At 37.1% G+C, this 18,448-nt stretch overlaps 1 protein-coding gene across 7 annotated transcripts in view; it reads right to left on the bottom strand.

Annotated features, from left to right (window-relative positions):
* LOC133635124 (tetraspanin-1) overlaps window positions 1–18,448 on the bottom strand; it is a 169,410-nt gene that overhangs the window by 108,364 nt on the left and 42,598 nt on the right. For 5 of the 7 annotated variants that reach the window (XM_062027936.1, XM_062027935.1, XM_062027937.1 and 2 more), the window contains one exon: window positions 13,854–13,988. The exons of the other annotated variants lie outside the window; for them this stretch is intronic. The gene's annotated coding sequence lies outside the window, so the exon portion shown is untranslated. The remainder of the gene's footprint in view (window positions 1–13,853; window positions 13,989–18,448) is intronic. 7 annotated transcript variants of the gene reach the window in all.

The raw sequence follows: 18,448 nt of genomic DNA, 5'->3' as shown, positions 1-18,448 counted from the left end.
ATACTTTTGCCTGCCAAATGCACAATTAAATAATTAAAAGCTGGATTTGAACACTAAGGCCTGCCTCATGTTTGGTCCTGGCATGATGACATCCCACTACCGCCATTATAAAATAATATTAGTAACTATATTGTTTCTTTTATATATTTGAAGGCTCTGTTCTTTTTAGAATGTGAAATAGTCGACTATTGTAGTTATTCATGATCATGTTCAAGGCACAGTATTGTTTGTTTTGATGTAAATGTCCCCCATATATGAAGATATCCGCTATTTTATTAATATCTCCGCCATGCCTCCATGGTTTGATTTAAAAATGCAAATCCCAAATACACCAAAAACAGGTATCAAAAGGTAAGAAAAGTTTTTTTTTTTTTTTTTAAATACTTGCCACTTTCAAACACTTTTTAATAAAGTAGTGAATTTAAAAGTACGTGGGTCCATTTTTATTGTGGTATCAAATAAGTATAGAGAATTGTGAAAATGAATAGGTATCAGTATCAAACACTTACAATCTGGTATTGTGACAACTACAGATGTCCGATAATGGCTTTTTTGCTGTATATCCGATATTGTCCAACTCTTAATTACCGATTCCGATATCAACCGATACCGATATATACAGTCGTGGAATTAACACATTATTATGCCTAATTTTGTTGTGATGCCCCGCTGGATGCATTAAACAATGTAACAAGGTTTTCCAAAATAAATCAACTCAAGTTATGGAAAAAAAGTGCCAACATGGCACTGCCATATTTATTATTGAAGTCACAAAGTGCATTATTTTTTTTTAACATGCCTCAAAACAGCAGCTTGGAATTTGGGACATGCTCTCCCTGAGAGAGCATGAGGAGGTTGAGGTGGGCGGGATAGTGGGTAGCGGGGGGTGTATATTGTAGCGTCCCGGAAGAGTTAGTGCTGCAAGGGGTTCTGGGTATTTGTTCTGTTGTGCTTATGTTGTTACGGTGCGGATGTTCTCCCGAAATGTGTTTGTCATTCTTGTTTGGTGTGGGTTCACAGTGTGGCGCTTATTTGTAATAGTGTTAGAGTTGTTTATATGGCTACCCTCAGTGTGACCTGTATGGCTGTTGACCAAGTATACATTGCATTCACTTGTGTGTGTGAAAAGCCGTAGATATTATGTGATTGGACTGGCATGCAAAGGCAGTGCCTTTAAGGTTTTGTCATGATCTGTGGTCTGGATCATGTTTTTTTGTTATTTTCTGTTAGTTTAAGCCTGTTTTTGTGCACCCTTGTTTGTTTTAGTTTCCATGGCGACCTATGATTTTCACCTGCCTCTTGCGTTCGGGACACACCTGTGTCTAATCAAGAGACCACTATTTAAGTCTGCCTTTGTTGATCACTCGTTCTTGCTTCATTGTGTCACACCTTTGCCAAGTAAGTTTTTGTTCCATGCCATAGTCTACGCTAAGTCTAAGCTTTACGTTTGTTAGGCACGCTTGCCTTTTTGTTGTTTGCTGTGGACTGCCTGTATTTTGGTAGTGGGGTGATTTATATTAAATCCTACTTTCACGCCTTCGTCCGGAGCCGTCAGTCTTGCATTCCGGGAGAACGAACCTCTGTAAGCCGACCCTCGCCGTGACAGGTTTATTGGCGCTCTGTACTTCTCCCTACGTCCGTGTACTGCTCCGTACAGCGGCGTTTTAAAAAACTCATACATTTGACTTTTTGAAACCGATACCGATAATTTCCGATATTACATTTTACAGGCATGTGATTTGACCACAATAAAAAAGACTGAAAAAATTTCCGGGGGTCAGCCAGGTCCAACGCCCCCCGAAGCTCCTGGTTTTTCACCAATTTAACATGCTAAAATTAACAAAGACAGCACCATTTGAAGAAAATATTTTAGTGTTTAAAGACATGAAAACATAATTAATAGAACCCAATTATCCTAATGAATCACTGTATATGGTTCAGTTCCAAACAGTATCTAATCACTAACATTTACATCTTGTGTTCATTTCACATCCACAGGTGTCACATTGATCAGTGTTATTATCTACAGTTTATTTACAGTATTACCACATTACTTCAGTTCACTTCACACATTAGCTTTCTCGGAGAGCCCAGCCCTAACATGAGCTTTCCTTGCAAATGTATTTAACAAAATACCAAATGTAAACATTTCATTCTTTTCACCAAAATAGGATATAAATTTATGAAAATAATTAAACATGTTTAGTATTGTTTACTCATATTTGAAAATAGGAAATAATAATAATGTGAGGACACTGACATATTGCATGAAACAAGTGTGAAAATATTTACCTTCAAGATTGTTACACCACTGACAATAGTTTCAAGAGACTACATAAGAACTTCATATTACAAAATAGTATTATATGCAAATTTATTTCAAATCAAATGTTAACTGGAATCAATAATGCGACTCTTTGAATTTCTGTAATTTCATAATATATTTTCACGTGGCTTTTTATTTTTAGAAAAACCCATTTATATTTCGCAAAGCAATAATTGGTTAATATTTAAAACAAACATGCGTATTTCGCAAGCAAATATTTTTTTAGCTTACCTCATTATTAACAACCCTGTCTGCAACTGAAGTGGGTTGTTTGGGTGCATCTTTCCTCTCGATGTCTACGGCAGTTGTCGATGTAAACAAAGGATGAAGTCCGTAAGGTTTGCTCACTTTCGGTTGACATCCAAAAGTACCAGCTAGTGAAAAGTTTGTTTTCCTTGCTTCAAGTTGTTTCATATGTTTTTGACGTTTCGTATGTACTTCCAAAGCCTTGAAACCTCGCGATCCATAGTCAATATTATCATGACACCACGTGCACAAAACTTTTCCGGGACGATCGATTTTCCGAATAAAATCACCGAACAAAGTCGTAACTTCCTTCTTCCCAACAGTTAGTTAGAAGAAATTAACAAACTAAAAAGATGGTTTGACAAAAACAGACTATCGTTGAATCTTAGTAAAACTAAAATAATGCTATTTGGTAATAGTAGAAGAGAAAGTCAAACACAAATACAAATAGACGGAATAGAAATTGAAAGAGTAAATGAAACCACATTTCTAGGTATAATGATTGATGATAAATTGAACTGGAAATCTCACGTAAAAAATATACAACATAAAGTTGCAAGAAACACGTCAATAATGAATAAAGCAAAACATGTTCTAGACCAAAAATCCCTTCATATTCTCTACTGCTCACTAGTGTTACCATATCTGAGCTACTGTGTAGAAATATGGGGAAATAATTACAAAAGTACACTTCATTCATTAACGGTGTTACAAAAAAGATCAGTTAGAATAATACATAATGTTGGATATACAGAACATACAAACCCTTTATTTATTGAATCAAAAATACTGAAATTCCACGACATAGTGAATTTGCAAACAGCTAAAATTATGCACAAAGCAAACTATAACCTGCTACCCAAGAATATACAACAATTCTTCTCAAAAAAAGAGGAGAAATATAATCTTAGAGAAAAACGTAATTTAAAACATTTGTTTGCACGTACAACACTTAAGACCTTCAGTATATCAGTATGTGGAATTAAATTATGGAATGGATTAAGCAAAGCAATCAAACAATGTACTAATATGATCCACTTCAAGAAACTCTTCAAACTTAAAGTGTTTACAAAGTACAAAGAAGAAGAACCATGACAAACATTCTCAATTTATTTCATCCATCCATTCATTCATTCTTAAAGTAATCTTACTTATCTCATCATATGAAATATAACTTACTTCACCAATTATTATTATTAAATTCTTACTATTATTTATTTTTATTGTGATTACCTTTGGAGTTTATTGTGAAAAAATTGTGAACAGGAAGTGAACAAAAAGTTTTGCAACTGTTATGTAAAGAAAAGGGGTAGGATTAAATAAGCTCTGCTTCTTCCTACTCCTTTTCGAACATGTTGAAAAGAAACTGGAAATTGTGATGTATCATGTTGTATGCTTGCATGTTCGAAATAAACTCAAACTGAAACAGTATCAGTGATTTACCTTTCCATCCAGTCCCATCGAAACTTATTTTTGACATGTTTATCAATTTCTTTTACTCGTAAAGCGTCCTTTCTCTCGAGAACCGACATCGTTTACATATGGAAAATGGCGGTAATAACCATTATGAATGATGACGTTACTAACGTCATCATTCATAACAGATGTCCTGATTGGTCACAAGGAACATATCGACCAATCAACTACGGCGTAATATAAACTACGTCTCGAATCTTGATTTAGGGTCGGAAAAAAAAACGGAAAAACGGGAGATAATTTTTTTTTCTTCCCGAGATTAAAAAAGACGGAATTCCGACTTTAGACGGAAAAATCACATGCCTGATTTTAAAGCATTTTTTGGCCGATATTATCGGACATCTCTAAACATAACTAGTACCTTTCAATTCCTCCGCACTATTTTAATCATCTAAAAAAAAAGAAGAGGGTAATTCATAGATAGATAGATAGATAGTACTTTATTGATTCCTTCAGGAGAGTTCCCTCAGGAAAATTTCATGTCAGATTATTTGAGCTAGAGCACGATAAGCACGGAGCAGGACCATGTGATATAGTGAGAAGTGCTTTTACAGCCATTTGAATCACACATTTTATGCGCTATCTGTAACATTCTTTGCCCTGGGAGTGGCAGGATTGGAGATGAAGTTCTGCATGTGTCTGATGAGGAGGCATCATTGCCACTAATACACAGCACTTTGGTGCAAGACTGCTCCAAACGACTTCCACCTATTTGCATTTTACACCCTCACTAACCCTCATTCTGTGCACCCGATTTCCTCCTGACATATATTTCCCCGCACTCCATTCATGTCACTTCCTGCCCGCACAATCCTTCCCCTTGCAGACGGGAACGCTTAATGATCCTCCTGCCCTTTTGACGCGTATTAAAGACGCCTCGGTGGCGGGAGTGACTTGAACCGTCCGCCACCCTTCATCGCCCCTCCCGCACCGTCTGACTGGACCTGACCTGTCAAGACGCCAGGATAAACAAAGTGAAGGAGCAAAAAAAGGGGGCTAATGTTAATCCTCGCAATGACTAAACGAGGCTGGCACTGAAGCCATTAAAAAGCTGTGACGGCTCCTTGCACGTCTTCGCCATCTTTTCACCCGACTTTTTCGCCGCAAAACTTTTTGATGAGCGCGGAGGCTTTAAAATGAAAGCGCTGCAATTTTATGCCTTCATATGGCAAATTTGCATGAGGCTGAGTGTCCCTCAGAGTGCACGGGCTCGCCCGTTAACGCTTCCATTGAGAGCGAACGGAGATGAGGAGGAAATCAATTCCTGGATGCACAATTTTAATCCGATGCATAGCAAAAATTTCATCTATTGTTGCGACGCACAAGTGCCAAGCGGGGTTACGCCGTGTAGAAAATATCGTCGTAAACTTGGCCGATAGATCATGATAATGCATGTTGATGATGACACATTTTTGCTGCAAATTTGACAGCGACAAGCAGCCTCTAAATCACTGATCTTCCATGGCAGCAAATAAACTGTGTTTCTTCTTATAAGGCAGGGGTGTCCAAAGTGCGGCCCGGGGGCCATTTGCGGCCCGCAGCTAATTGTTTACCGGCCCGCCACACATTCTGGAAATACTATTGTAAAAATAAAAAAAACATTAAAAAAAGTGGAATGAGGTGAAATCTAACGAGAAAAAGTTGCAATGTTGACACAAAAGCTGCCATGCAGGCTGTTTTTCTTTTCTTTTGTCTTTCTTTTCTTTTTTTGCCATTGCTCAAAAAAAAAAAAAAAAAGACAAAAAATCCATGTTATAATGAATTATTTTCAGGGCTCCAATTACTTCAAATATTTCACTTTAAAATGTTTTATGTGGTAAATATTGCATATATTGTGTAGTAGCCATATAAAAACATCAAAGTTTTCTTTGACAAAAGCGCATAAAACAAACAAAATAGTTGTTCCAGCATAAAATCGACAGATATATCTGAAGTTGATCTCGTAATTTATGTAAGTGTTGAAAGTAAAAGAAAAACCTAATAAAAATGTATCACTTTATGAGTGGGGCACCTTTTGGATCCCAAATATATTCAGTGATTTTTTATTTATCTTTTCACTGTGATTACTCAAAAATATGAAATAATTAAAATCAATGGTGTCCTGCATTATTGATCTTTTAGGGCTCTAATAACTAAATACTGTATATTTCAGTTTTACTATAAAAAAAACTAAGTTGTTTTTGACAGAAAAGCCATAAAACATTTTTTTTAATTTGTATTAATTTATATCAACTTGAAGTTGATATAGAGATTTACTGTAAGCGTTAAATAATTTAAATATTATATATATATATATATATATATATATATATATATATATATATATATATATATATATATATATATATATATATATATATACACATACATACATATATACACATATATACACTACCGTTCAAAAGTTTGGGGTCACATTGAAATGTCCTTATTTTTGAAGGAAAAGCACTGTACTTTTCAATGAAGATAACTTTAAACTAGTCTTAACTTTAAAGAAATACACCCTATACATTGCTAATGTGGTAAATGACTATTCTAGCTGCAAATGTCTGGTTTTTGGTGCAATATCTACATAGGTGTATAGAGGCCCATTTCCAGCAACTATCACTCCAGTGTTCTAATGGTACAATGTGTTTGCTCATTGGCTCAGAAGGCTAATTGATGATTAGAAAACCCTTGTGCAATCATGTTCACACATCTGAAAACAGTTTAGCTCGTTACAGAAGCTACAAAATTGACCTTCCTTTGAGCAGATTGAGTTTCTGGAGCATCACATTTGTGGGGTCAATTAAACGCTCAAAATGGCCAGAAAAAGAGAACTTTCATCTGAAATTCGACAGTCTATTCTTGTTCCTTAGAAATTAAGGCTATTTCACAAAATTGTTTGGGTGACCCCAAACTTTTGAACGGTAGTGTATATGTGTGTATAATTTTAATATGTGTGTAGATTTTAGGCCATATCGTCCATCCTCGTACCACCGATTCTCAGCGCTGATGGACACCAGCAGTGCAGTGTTTGCGTAATACTAACATTATTATTAAAACCATCTCAAGTTAACATTAGAAGTATATTTTCAAAATGGCCAGCTGCAACTTTAAGGCAAGGTGTTTTTTGTTTTTTTGCACAGACTGATGAATCAGCGTTCAGCTGCCAAACAGATGTTGTTTCCTCCTGTTAGCAGAGAAAGTGCCTACGGTGTCCAGCACGGCACATTTGGCAACGTGATGTCTGTCATTATTCATCCTGAGAGGGTTTCCGACAACAAGGACGTTCTTTGAGTGCACCCTCCGCCGAGAGTGGCGTCCGCGATGCGAGCGGTCGCCGTGGGAACGTGGAAAAAGACAGGAAGTGTCGCCGACTCAGCGTGAATATGCACAGATGGCCAAATAAAGGCAGGGAGTGAGCAGAAGTCAATGGAGTGAAACGAAGTGTCGGAATGCTGACGGATTTGTTTTAAGAGGGTTCTTTGGACCGCTTGTGTTGACAAAGTTGTGAGGTTAACTGCAGCGGAACCCCATTATGTTTATGAAAATATGAGCGTTTATGTCAGCATGTGTTGTATTATCATTAACTTCACCAGTATCTCGAGGCAGTAACATAACTACTGTCTAACTACACAGTTTTAAAACGTTAACACACTAACTTCCTGTTCAGCACAATGTAAGCTTCAAAATAAAAGCAGTATTAGCTTTTATTATATCACATCAACTAACAAAATACACTAATTTCTCTTTTTTTAAGGTTACCCTAGCACATACCATTACTGATACACCTAATGTTACCATTACTAATACAACTACTGGTACAATAATTAATACCATTGCTGACACAATTACTGATACAATTAGTATATCATTACTGCTGCAATTAGTAATACCATTACTGATGCAACTACTGATACAATTAGTATATCATTACTGATGCAACTACTGATACAATTAGTAATACCATTACTGATGCAACTACTGATGCAATTAGTAATACCATTACTGACAAAACTACTGATGCAATTAGTAATACCATTACTGACAAAACTACTGCTGCAATTAGTAATACCATTACTGACAAAACTACTGATGCAATTAGTAATACCATTACTGACAACTGACACAATCAGTAATACCATTACTGAAACAACTACTGATACAATCAGTAATACCATTACTAACAAAACTGATACACTTAGTAATAATAAGTACCTACTCAGTGGCCTAGTGGTTAGAGTGTCCGCCCTGAGATCGGTAGGTTGTGAGTTCAAACCCCGGCCGAGTCATACCAAAGACTATAAAAATTGGACCCATTACCTCCCTGCTTGGCACTCAGCATCAAGGGTTGGATTTGGGGGTTAAATCACCAAAAATGATTCCCGGGCAAGGCCACCGCTGCTGCCCACTGCTCCCCTCACCTCCCAGGGGGAGATCAAGGGTACATACATTTACTGATAAAACAACGGAGACAAATACTGATACACTTAGCGATAGACTTAGTAATACACTTACTGATAAAACTACCGATACACTTAATGATACATCTACTAATTAGCTGATCCATATACTAATACCATTTTATAATACCATTGGCAATACAAGTACTAATACCATTACTGATACGTTTACTGATAAAACTACGTATATATCTGGTGATACCGTTAGTGATACACCAACTGATATAATTACTAATACCCTTACTCATGTTTACTGATACAATTACTTCAAATGTAGCTTTTCCATGACATGTAGGATCATGGATAGTTTTTTTACGTACAGTATTGCCAATATGTGACGTACATTACACATTCAAGTCTCATTGAAGGAGACACACATTTTCTACTTGACATGTATTTGCACCCCACTTCCAAAAAAAATATGCTGACTATCACTCGGCAATTATGAATCTATAAAAAAATATGTCTTTTTTTTTACCATTCTTGTGTAATTTAGGAGCATTTTGCAACATGAGCAGATGGTGAGCATTGAAGTGCTTGTTGACAGGTAGCCTATAGCTTGTCGAGTCGGCGGTATCACACATGTTGTGAGACAAACACACACACACACACACGCACCTACAGTATATGGCATGCACACGGCAGCAGCTTTGAGCTAATTGGTACCCAGAAGGGTTTGATGGCGAATGAGGAAAAAGAGAAGAATGAGAGGAGATGAACATAAAAGACAAACCAGCTGGTCATCTATGGGCCTCCAAAAGCATCGAGGTACAAAAATACCTGCTCAATTTTGTTCAATGGAAATAGAAAGTACAAATTATGGAGTGTGTGTGTGAGATAGGTGGTGTTCAGTGTTGGCTGGTTGCCCACATTCTAGATGCTTCTCTGGGATACTAACCATTTTTCCGACGTTCTTCTATACAGGATAGATTACGTCGTATATTTTTAAACCCAGAGCTTTAATTTAATTGGCTCGTTTCAATCAATGCTGCTAACAACCCAAAAAAGGTTGATTGTTTTCACAACAACGTAAAATATTTAAAAAAAGACATTTTTAGAGCAAGTTTTTTTCACAATGTGATGAGTAGGGATGTCCGATAATGGCTTTTTTTTGCCAATATCTGATTTTCCGATATTGTCCAACTCTTAATTACAGATACCGATATCAACCGATACCGATATATATAGTCGTGGAATTAACACATTATTATGCCTAATTTGGACAATCAGGTATGGTGAAGATAAGGTCCTTTTTAAAAAAATTAATAAAATAAAATAAGATAAATAAGTTAAAAACATTTTCTTGAATAAAAAAGAAAGGAAAACAATATAAAAACAGTTACATAGAAACTAGTAATTAATGAAAAGGAGTAAAATTAACTGTTAAAGGTTAGTACTATTAGTGGACCAGCAGTACGCACAATCATGTGTGCTTATGGACTGTATCCCTTGCAGACTGTATTGATATATAATGTAGGAACCTGAATATTAATAACAAAGAAACAACCCTTTTGTGTGAATGAGTGTAAATGGGGGAGGGAGGTTTTTTGGGTTGGTGCACTAATTGTAAGTGTATCTTGTGATTTTTATGTTGATTTAATTAAAAAAACAAAATAAAAAAAATAAAAAAACGATACAGATAATTAAAAAAAACGATATCGATAATTTCCGATAATACATTTTAAAGCATCGGCAGGCCGATATTATCGGACATCTCTAGTGATGAGTAAATATGCAATACTTTCAGAGAGGAACATTTGGGCCACGCTGAAAATAAATATGTACAAGAAATATATAAAGCCCAGGAACTATGACAATAAAGCAGTAATTTCATGAGAAAAACATGAGAAAATATAGAGATGTCCGATAATGGCTTTTTTGCCGATATCCGATATCGTCCAACTCTTAATTACCGATTCCGATATCAACCGATACCGATATATACAGTCGTGGAATTAACACATTATTATGCCTAATTTTGTTGTGATGCCCCGCTGGATGCATTAAACAATGTAACAAGGTTTTCCAAAATAAATCAACTCAAGTTATGGAAAAAAGTGCCAACATGGCACTGCCATATTTATTATTGAAGTCACAAAGTGCATTATTTTTTTTAACATACCTCAAAACAGCAGCTTGGAATTTGGGACATGCTCTCCCTGAGAGAGCATGAGGAGGTTGAGGTGGGCGGGGGATGTTTATTGTAGCGTCCCGGAAGAGTTAGTGCTGCAAGGGGTTCTGGGTATTTGTTCTGTTGTGTTTATGTTGTGTTACGGTGCGGATGTTCTCCCGAAATGTGTGTCATTCAATGTGTGGTTAAAGCTGAGAAAACAAAATATCTGTCAGACTTAATTTTAAATAGTAACAGCAAGCCACGTGTTCTTTTTAATACTATTAGTTATGTTCTTAATCCGAATCCAGCCACTTTACTGGAGATGACAAGTGAAACTTGTGAAAAATTTCTCTCCTTTTTTAACGATAAGGTTGCTTTTATTCGGGCAAATCTTTCTCGCTCTCCATTGAGTTTTAATGTGGCCACTCAGTGCTCGGCTGTGTTTAGTCACTTTGAGCCTGTGTCCATGCCTGAGCTTACAGGAATAGTCCACAAACTGAAACCCTCGTCCTGTCCCACAGACCCAGTCCCCCCTCGCTTTTTTAAAGAAATCTGGGACACTATTGACTTGTCTGTTAAGGACATCATCAACAGCAGCTTGATTTCTGGCTGTGTCCCCTCTTTTTGTAAAAGAGCTGTTGTCGAGCCTTTGATTAAAAAAACAGGTCTAGATCCGACAAGTTTGTCAAATTATCGGCCCATTTCCAAATTACCTTTTGTGTCAAAAATTCTGGAGAATTGTGTTTTAGCGCAACTGCAGCCTTTTTTAGATGAAAATAGCACTTTAGATCCATTTCAGTCTGGATACAAGGCTTTGCACAGTACTGAATCTGCACTTTTAAAGGTTTTTAATGACTTGCTTTTAATGTCTGATTCTGGTAGCTCTGCCATTTTAGTGCTTTTAGATCTTACAGCTGCCTTTGATACAGTCGACCACACAATTCTTTTCGACCGCCTGAGAGACTGTGTGGGTGTCAGGGGGACTGCATTAGAGTGGTTCAGATCCTACCTGTCAGAGAGGTCCTTCTCTGTCAGGCTGGGGGACGCCACCTCTTCTTCTGCTCCACTTTACTGTGGTGTCCCCCAGGGATCCAGTCTAGGCCCCATCCTGTTTTCCTTGTACATTCTCCCTCTTGGAGAGATTTTTAAGAAACATGGAGTGTCTTAACACTTTTATGCAGATGACTGCCAAATTTATATGCCAATTTCAAAAGGCCACGGCCCCCTGACACTCCTTCTCAACTGTCTATGTGATGTCAAGGCTTGGTTAGCCCAGAATTTTTTAATAATGAATGAGGGAAAAACGGAAATTTCAGTTTTTGGTCCGGCCCTCACTGACTTGGGACCATTGCAAAATTATGTGCGTCCCAAAGTCACCAGCCTTGGCGTCACTATAGACAGCGATTTTAAATTTGACAAACAAGTCAATGGCGTTTTAAAATCGTGTTTTTATCATCTTCGTCTTTTAGCAAAGGTAAAACCATTTTTATCTTTTAACCTTTTTGAACAAGTCGTGCATGCTTTTATTTCAAGTGGCCTGGACTACTGCAATGCACTTTATGCTGGCATTAGCCAAAAAGCTCTCTCCCGGTTGCAGTTAGTCCAGAACGCGGCAGCACGACTTTTAACAGGGGCCAGGAAACGTGAGCATATAACCCCAATTCTTCGGAGTGTGCACTGGCTCCCTGTTCATTTTAGAATTGATTTTAAATCCTTGCTGTTTGTTTTTAAAGCTTTACATGGACTGGCACCTCAGTATATCTCGGACCTCATCCAAATTTACACTCCGAGAGCCAGCTTCAGCTCGTGGTGCCCAGGACGAGACTTAAAACCAGGGGAGACAGGGCCTTCTCTGTGGTCGGCCCTAAACTCTGGAACACTCTGCCCCTCCATGTTCAAACTGCTTCCACAGTGGAGTGTTTTAAGTCTCGTCTTAAGACCTACTTTTATTCTTTGGCTTTTAACACTACGTGAGTTGTGTGGGCTTCTGTCCTCCGTTGTCCTCTGTGTTTTTTTTAAATACATTTTGATGTCTATTTTACTATTTTAATTGGTTTTACCCTTTAAAAATCGCTTTTAATCATATTTATTTTTTATATTGTCTCTGTATTGATTTTCTATTCATTTATTCTTTGTTTTTATTCAGTCATTGGTGTAGCATAATATTGTTTTTAACATGGCTGTGCAGCACTTTGAAAACATTCTTGTTGTGTAAATGTGCTATATAAATAAAGTGGATTGGATTGGATTGTTTGGTGTGGGTTCAGTGTGGCGCATATTTGTAACAGTGTTAAAATTGTTTATACGGCCACCCTCAGTGTGACCTGTATGGCTGTTGACCAAGTATGCATGGCATTCACTTGTGTGTGTGTGAAAAGCCGCATATATTATGTGACTAGGCCGGCACGCTGTTTGTATGGAGGAAAAGGGGACGTGACGACAGGTTGTAGAGAATGCTAAAGGCAGTGCATTTAAGGCACGCCCCAAATATTGTTGTCCGGGTGAAAATCGGGAGAAATTCGGGCGAACGGTTGCCCCGGGAGATTTTTGGGAGGAGCACTGAACTTCGGGAGTCTCCCGGGAAAATCGGGAGGGTTGGCAAGTATGAGTATAAGCGGTGAATGCGGTGTTACAGCGGCAAATGAAATTACACGGTGGGCCAAATTTGGCCCACGGGCCAGAGTTTGACACCCGTGATCTAGAGACTTGTTGCAAGTTAAGAAAAAAATGTTCGACTTATTTTTATTTATATATCTTAACTTTAACTTTAAAAAAAATGTCATTACTCAAAAACTAATAATGCAATAAAATCACTGGTGTTATGAATTATTGACCTATTTAAGGCTCCAATTACATCACATTAAATATTCCACTAAATAACTAATCCCATAAATAACAGAGATTTCTTCAACAAAAAGTGCATAAAACATAAAGAAAATAATCTTTACATTGACAGACAGACCTGATGTTAATCTACAGATTTAAGCGTTGAATAATTAAAATAAAATTATATATGACTTATTTTTTAACATGTTGATGACGGAGACCTTTCCGGGTCCCTGGGACCAAACTTGAAAATGAGCCCTAAAGGTGAAAAAAAAATCTATAAATTGTATTGTTTTTAAAAATGCTTTAATGTTATAGTGTGCGGCCCTCAGTGGAAGGAGTTTTGTATTCACGTCAAGCTCATTTTGAACTTACGCAGATGACTAACAACAAAACATTGTCTTTAGCACAAATAACTTACGTCTTTCTGCTGAATCCCCGGACGCAGAGGAGACAAGAGGCTGCGGGTTATTGACCTTCCGTCATCAGTGCACAAATTCGGGCACGTTCCCTTCTGCCCCTCGCTCCGGCGGAATGAGACCACCCTCTTCATGACCTTATTATGAGCAGAGAGGGGGAACAGTTTGTGTTTGTTTTGTCACCATATGGCCCCTATTAGTCGGCTAACAACCCCACAGTCCCTGCAGGATACACACACACACACAGAAATTTGTACACGTCTGATGACCTTGGAGACCTGGGGTGTCCACACTTTTTCCAGAAAGTGTTGCATACATGAAAATGAAAATAATTTTGATACCTTTTGCGCATGAAATATGCTAAAAGTAACCACATTTACATCACTATACAGTATGCTAAGCTATTTAAACAAATCATCTTAGCTGTGTGTTATTATATACATCTCATTAATAATAAATTAATTTTATTTTTACATTATGCTGAGGGCCAATAGAAAATGAGCCCCACTTTGGACATTAAGGTCCCCTTCAGGGGCCATTAAGGTCTATTATGCCGCTTGTTTGTTTGTGACGTCTTGATTAACATCTATGGCACAGTTAATATGAAATATATATATATGCACACACATATATACACGCACACAAACACACACATATACATATATATATATACACACACACACATTTATTCATTTACACACATACATTATATATATATATACATACATACATACTCATACCGTATTTCCTTGAATAGCCGCAGGGGCGTTAATTAATTTAAAACCTCCTGTCATTCCGGCGTTTACCGGAAACCGGCGGGACGGCCGTGCATGCGGTAATTATTTTAAAACCTCTTCTCACTCCGGCGTTTACCAAAAGGAATGCGGTAAATTTAGGCGTGCGCTTTGAGTGTGATGTAAGCATACCATCATGAAAAGCACATTTAATAAAAAAAACGTTATTATGGTCTTACCTGTACTTATAAATGGAGTCCATTTGCAGCTCCTTCTGACCAAAAGCATCGATAACTTGGTTATAGAAGTCTTCATTATTTTCTTTCTTCAGTTTTAAAAGTCTCTCTGTCTCGATGGAGATATTCCTTTAATTATTACCTCCTGCTTCGATTGAAAGTCCAGTTTAGAAAACTGTTTTATTTTAGATTGTTAAAAGTAAAAGTTCAGGCGAGAGAAAAAAAGAAAAAAAAATCTCTTGCTGCGTGTTGTCACTTCTTCTGCAGTACCGGAAGTCGCAAGAAGGATCACTAGCGCGGCAGCGCCCTCTACCACCAGGAGGTTTAATGACTCATACAGTATTTGACACACGCAGCTACGGTATATTAATAAAACATAGCTGCTTACTGTTCTTTTTAGCATACCGTACCGGTATTCAATAGCTTGGACCTTAAATCCTACTGAATAGCTCGTTATCTTTTTTCCTTTGTGCGATTGCAAACTACTGAAAGCAGCTACCTCCATTTTGAAAATGAGGACAGGTAAAGCGTCACTCGTGACGTAACGAACTTGACCCGGCAGATGTTCTAGCCATATGCCAAATATTTTGCGAAACGAGTTTGACCCGGCGAAAATTATAGACATGCGATAATAAAATTAATATTTTGCGAAACGAATTTGATCCGGCGTTAATAATGAACCGGCGATAAGGCCAAGCATGCGTTAATTATTTTGAGAAACGAGTTTCTAGACGTGCGAATACTATATTCCCTGCGCCAATTCAAGGAAATACGGTATATATACATACATACACATATATATATATATATATATATATATATATATACACTACCGTTCAAAAGTTTGGGGTCACCCAAACAATTTTGTGGAATAGCCTTCATTTCTAAGAACAAGAATAGACTGTCGAGTTTCAGATGAAAGTTCTCTTTTTCTGGCCATTTTGAGCGTTTAATTGACCCCACAAATGTGATGCTCCAGAAACTCAATCTGCTCAAAGGAAGGTCAGTTTTGTAGCTTCTGTAACGAGCTAAACTGTTTTCAGATGTGTGAACATGATTGCACAAGGGTTTTCTAATCATCAATTAGCCTTCTGAGCCAATGAGCAAACACATTGTACCATTAGAACACTGGAGTGATAGTTGCTGGAAATGGGCCTCTATACACCTATGTGGATATTGCACCAAAAACCAGACATTTGCAGCTAGAATAGTCATTTACCACATTAGCAATGTATAGAGTGTATTTCTTTAAAGTTAAGACTAGTTTAAAGTTATCTTCATTGAAAAGTACAGTGCTTTTCCTTCAAAAATAAGGACATTTCAATGTGACCCCAAACTTTTGAACGGTGGTATATATATATATATATATATATATATATATATATATATATATATATATATATATATACATATACATATATATATATATATATACATATACATATATATATATATATATATATATATATATATATATATACATATATATATATATATATATATATACACACCCACACACACACACACACAGTATATACATATATTGTCCAGATACATAAAAGGGACCACAAAAAAATGACATTATTGGCTTTATTTTAACAAAAAATCTTAGGGTACATTACACATATGTTTCTTATTGCAATCGAAGAACAATTTTGTCCTAAATAAAATAGTGAACACTTGACAACTTGTCTTTTAGTAGTAAGTAAACAAACAAAGGCTCCTAACTTGTCTGCTGACGTATGCAGTAACATATTGTGTCATTTATCATTCTATTTTGTCAAAATGATGGACAAGCTGTAAAAATTGATTATTAATTTACTTGTTCATTCACTGTTAATATCTGCTTATTTTCCGTTTCAACATGTTCTATCTACACTTCGGTTAAAATGTAATAATCACTTATTCTTCCGTTGTTTGGATGCTTTACATTAGTTTTGGATGATACCGCAAATGTAGGTATCGATCCGATACCAAGTAGTTACAGGATCATACATTGGTCATATTTAAAGTCCTCATGTGTCCAGGGACGTATTTTCTGAACTTATAAACATATATCAGTCCCTCCGTTAAAATCCAGCTGCTGTGTGTCTGTCTTTACTAGCTTCGTCGAAGCATGTTGCTTTTGTAGGTGTTTCAGCAGATTTGAATTCCTGTATTGGGCAATAGATAGGATCTTTGAACCAAGACGCAACTTACATTTAACTAAAATTGTATTTTATTTGTGCTTGACAAAAGAAAAGTAGTGAGAATATCTCCATGTTAAGAAACTCGACTGCTCCGGCATGATGTCTTGTTAGTAAACACAGACACGCCCCTCCGACCCCAATCCACACACAGCACGCCTCATGTGAGACAGGGAGAATCAGAAGGATGACACCGCAACTGTCCAATAAAACACACTCAGATCTTCTCAGTTTCTAGATGATCCTACATAAAAAATAACGTAAAACAACGCAGTAACGCATCATGTAGTAACGGTAACTGAGTTACTGAATATAAAAAATAACGCGTTAGACTACTAGTTACCGCCGAAAATAACGCCGTTACAGTAACGCATTACAAAGTAACGCGTTAGTCCCAACACTGTAAAAGAATACATCCAAACATTTTATAAATATGTATTATGTGCACGAAGAAATAACAGTTCCAATTATATGTACTGTATCTTCCAAACAAGAAAGAGGTTTTATCACATCAACATCGGACTAACAACAGTCCTTTAAATCTCATTAATACCACATAAAAGGCAAACTGGGATTTTCCGGACACGATAAAGGCTTAAATAATGTCAAACACTTAGCGTTACAATAACCAGGAAGATAAAGTGTTTGTCTCACACGTAGTAATCCGCTGTGGAAAGACGAAGCCAAGCAGTGCAGGTTTATCGAGCGGTTCGCGCTCCCGCAAAGGAAATACATTTTTGGCGGGCAATCACATTTTGGCACGACACCAGCAAATATAAACAAAACAAAACACCGGCGAATAGCGATAATTGATTAAAAAAAACAAACAAGCAAACCGGAGTTTTGACCCGGAGAATAAAAAAAATAATCTGCGACTTCCGGAAATGCGCACAAAAAGTGCGTTAACGCCAACATTATACATCCCTACTCGCAAATATTTTTGTGTTTTTTTAACTCCACAGTGATTCCCTCCTTCTTTCCCTGCTGGTCTGTTGAGTTTTTGGACTCATGAGTTGGCAAAATGTGCAAAACTTGTCAAAAGGCCAAAAAAGACAGGAAAAAAGGCACACACCCAGAAGCACTGAGTAGTGAGTGACTGGAAGTGTCAGCAAGCTGCGCCTCCTCGCTAATATGCTGTGCAGGCGAGACACAAGATGAATGACATGGTTAGTATCTTAAATATCATTAACAAGTAACATTATCACTGCAGGAAGAGGCTTAACATGTTGCACACCGAGAACAAGCCAGGAGCAGGCATGTTTATATAGCTGAGCTAACCGCTAAGATAGCACAAAACACCACCAAGAAAAAAAGTGCTTAGCAAAGTCTAAGAAGTGTACCGTATTTTCCGGACTATAAGGCACACTTATAACCTTTTTTTCCCCTCAAAACTCGACAGTGCGCCTTATAATCCGGTGCACCTAATGCAGTGTTTTTCAAC

The sequence above is a fragment of the Entelurus aequoreus genome, linkage group LG19 (assembly GCF_033978785.1).
Source record: "Entelurus aequoreus isolate RoL-2023_Sb linkage group LG19, RoL_Eaeq_v1.1, whole genome shotgun sequence".
NCBI classification, from domain to species: Eukaryota; Metazoa; Chordata; class Actinopteri; order Syngnathiformes; family Syngnathidae; genus Entelurus; species Entelurus aequoreus.
Note: the sequence above shows the minus strand (reverse complement) of the source record. Positions and strands in the feature narration are given on the sequence as shown.